We start from the raw sequence: 4,183 nt of genomic DNA on the forward strand, positions 1-4,183 counted from the left end.
AAATGGAAAGTTAGTCATCTTATGTACATTTTAAAATTTATATATATATATATATATATATATATATATATATATATATATATATATATATATATATATATATATATATATATGTGTGTGTGTGTGTGTGTGTGTGTGTGTGTGTGTGTGTGTGATATGTACATAAAATATATATGTATATGTGTATGTATGTATAAAACATATACAAGAGGCATGTTGTGATCATATGAGTTATAATTAAATTATTTATATAAAGCAAAAATACTCACTTTAGACTAAAAATATCTACGATAAAGAAAATGAGAATGACGAATATGAGAAGAAAAATGAAAACCATCCGTATCCCTACCGGGAGACAGTGAATAAATAAAAAAACAATCAAACATATTCAAGTGAAGACAATATGTACGGAAAATATTAAATATGTCTACTCACCTACAGGCGAACCCAATGCCTTCGGGGGGGAGGGGGGTCATCGCGATGAAGCCTGAAGGAGAAAAACACATTTAATGGACAATCGTTATCAACACCACAATTATCTTTCATTGAATAGTATTGCTAAAGCTGGTTAAAAAGGGAGAAAAATAACAAGGCTTCTTGGATGATAATAACAATAATAATAATAATACAAAGTGGAATGATTAAACGTCCACAATGATACTGTAACTGACTGGTCATAAGATTGAATTCTCATTATTATTTTGGAAATGTAAAGTACATAGAATAGAAATCCCCATTCCTGCGGCAACAAAGCCATAAACATGGTAGAAATGACATAAAAAATTAAATGTATCTTAATAAAAATAAACATTTTAAATATGAATATATTAGTAGGAAATCTACAAATACATCGAAAGATATAGTGTCGTCATGTATCAACATCCAAAACACGTCCATGGAATATGTATGCTGGCAGTAAAAAAACTGAATTAAATAAAAGGGTAAAACTATTATTATAATCATTATTATTATTAGAAAAAAAAAATCATAATAGCCTTTCCATTATTATTATTAGTGAAAAATCATCATAGCCACCCCGCCAACAGACAAATACTCCAAAAACGTTGAAAAATAATATTGGAACACCGACAACTACTATGGCATCATCTTTATATATAGGGAAGGCTAAGCACAATGCCTCAAATGGCAGCATTAGAAGTAAGGTTAGTGATGATACGATAGAGAACATCATGGAAAAGGAGCAGGGAACGAGATCGTTCATATACAGTCCAAAGGTTGCTCAAGTTCATTCAGCCTCGCCCTCCACGGACTATGCATACCGATGAAATCCAGACAGGCCAAACTCCAATTCATTTCGAGAAGACAGCAACAATGACAAATTGAATTAACATTAAATTACATTATGAGAATTACATTAATTACATTATGGCAGTCGCATTTACAGTGCCTTGGATCAAACCACTAGTAAACGCATTTCTCGGCAAAGTTTTTGGTATTCCAACTATGAGCAATTTGTTTACTTTTGTTGAATTATAACTCATTATCACAGCAAGCCCGTGCTCGCGAATCTTGAAACTGAAGTTTGATGAGTAATTTGAATGAAGAGTTTTTTCTTTGAATGGAACTACTCATAGGAATATTTTGTTATCCTTTAAGGACCTCAAAGGACAAATTCACATGCATGGCCTTGTTTTGTTTTCCCATCTAAAATGCGGCGTCCTCGGGTCCTGCATAGTAATATTTAACGGAATACTTGTTAGGGTAACAGTTATAAATTACAAGATATGGAACCTGACAATGTTACGCTAGAAATTATTATTATTTTTTTTTTTGGTGTTGGGGGGGGGAGGGGGGCAATCACCTTGATTTGGGGGGGGAGGGGGGCAATCACCTTGATAAAAAGTTGAACAAATACCCATTCCCAAATGATTACACGGTCCAATAATACTGGATTGTTATGAAAGCTAACATAATAAAATTATCAATACATACATAAGACATACATACATACATACATATATATATATAATATATATATATATATATATATATATATATATATATATATATATATTTATGTATATAAATATAATATATATGTATATATATATATTTATATATATATATATATATATATATAAATATATATATATATATATATATTGGTAAATTAGGTCAGGGAATGTACCCAGTCAAATTGCAACCATGGTGATGGTAAAAGATACAAATGGTCAATACTGCCCAAAGAATTGGCAATGGTTGGGCAGAGGGATACTAGAGAGAATTTTGTATCACTTAGAAAAGGGAAACAGCTAAATGGTACTTTTTCTTTTTATTTGAGACAATGGCAACTACAAATGCCAGGTGTATCCAATTAAGGACTTGCTAGCACAGGTTGATTCATTTTGCTATCTGGGCGCTGCTAACCTATGAAGTGTCTTTGGTTTTTGCTCTTAAAATCACAAATCTTCAAAAGGAACTGAAATGCCAACCAGGCGGTAGATGAGCTTATTCTGACGTCAGTAACCACACTCTGACTCATATACCAGGATGCAAGTGAAAATAATAGCATATTCGGAATTCTAAGTGGCGTGGAAATCATCAAAAATGGCATTTACCGTTTACCGGATGAGGATTAAACCTTGTTCATTTACTGCAAAACTTCGATAAAAAAAAAAAAAAAATATATTCCTGGTCTTGGGATCGTGAATGGTTTGAGGATGTTGCTGTATGATACAGACGCTTTTCTCTATCGTTGTAATACTCTGTGTGTTGTGTGTGTGTTTTGTGTGTGTGTGTGATATATGCACGTATCATTCTGAGCAGATGAGGGCAGGTTTTATCTTGTAACATCTGAGTCTGTCACGACTGAAAAATTGCGTCCATTAGATTTCTATTTTTCATCCTTCGCATTTAATCAGACAAATTCTTTTATATCGTTGTCCTGAACCACTTACGTTAATTGCGTGGATTACCTGGACACGCCAACACTAAATATGCACTTCCTTGACCTTGATCACCTAGCCACTTTGGAGACTGGAAAAATGACTGCGTTTATTTTAATGTAAATGTTTTTTTTCAAGTAAATGATATTTTAATACAAGTAAATGATTACTTTAACGTTGTTCTCAAAATAGGACATGATGATATGGCTGACTACCAGAAACAACCTAAGATAAACATAAGTAAGGTAGTACCATCCTCATCCATGCTTATTTTGTAAGACTATTAGGAGAACAAAGAGAAACAAGAAGTTTTCATCACCATCATATCTTTATATAATATAAAGGCTAAGTTCCCGATTAGATACGATCGCAGAAACAAATGTACTGCCGCAGTTATGACCAGTTGTTTCAGTAGCAATTTTTTTTTTTTTTTTTTTTTTTTTTGTGTACTGGGCTGGATTACAGGGTTTAAGCTTAAAAGAAAGGACTGGGGTGACAATTGTGAAATGCTTTATTTACTGACATTGTTAAGATAAAAGATGAATAAACTTTTATCCCCTTTTAACATTATCGTCTTGTTGATAATTAACCATTTTTTTTCTGATAATTGTGTTTTTTTTTTTTGTTTTTATTGGAAAGCAAGGTCCCTAATATCAAAAAACTAAGACTGTAGAATGACATTGTGTATAGGGTTCTTTGACGTGCTGCCAATGAGAGTCTTCTGTGTTGCTTGAACGGCTCATCTTGCGGTAGTTTCTTCACATCAGTGCTATCCAACAGTCAGCAGTAAAACTTAGGAGTTTCATGCAATAACACACAAGAATCCTAAGCAACGCATCACACTACTCTATACACGCTGCCATTCTCCTGTCTCCTGCATCCTGGATATTAGGTTCATTCCTCTGCAATATATAATAGATCTACCCATGAATCTATAAATTCTACCAATCACAATCTTTACAGCAGCACTTTGTGAGCCTTTCCCTCCATCCTCTTCTCACTCAACACCTAAGGATTAATAACTCTTTTTAAACAGTTCCTGTACTCCTTTCTCTCCAAAACAAGATACTCAATCCCTACACCTATAATAAACTTTTATTTTACCGCTATTGATTTCCACATTTCTCATCCTTTCCATTCTTATTTCACCATCCATACTATGAAGAAAAAAAAAGGTTCACTTCAACATTTACGACCCTCATTCCATTCTTCCTCAACATCCACATGCCATTTTTCAAAGAGGCGAATTGGCCCGGCATTCTAACGTTAGCTCCCAT

The sequence above is a fragment of the Macrobrachium nipponense genome, chromosome 6, assembly GCF_015104395.2.
Source record: "Macrobrachium nipponense isolate FS-2020 chromosome 6, ASM1510439v2, whole genome shotgun sequence".
Taxonomy (NCBI): Eukaryota; Metazoa; Arthropoda; class Malacostraca; order Decapoda; family Palaemonidae; genus Macrobrachium; species Macrobrachium nipponense.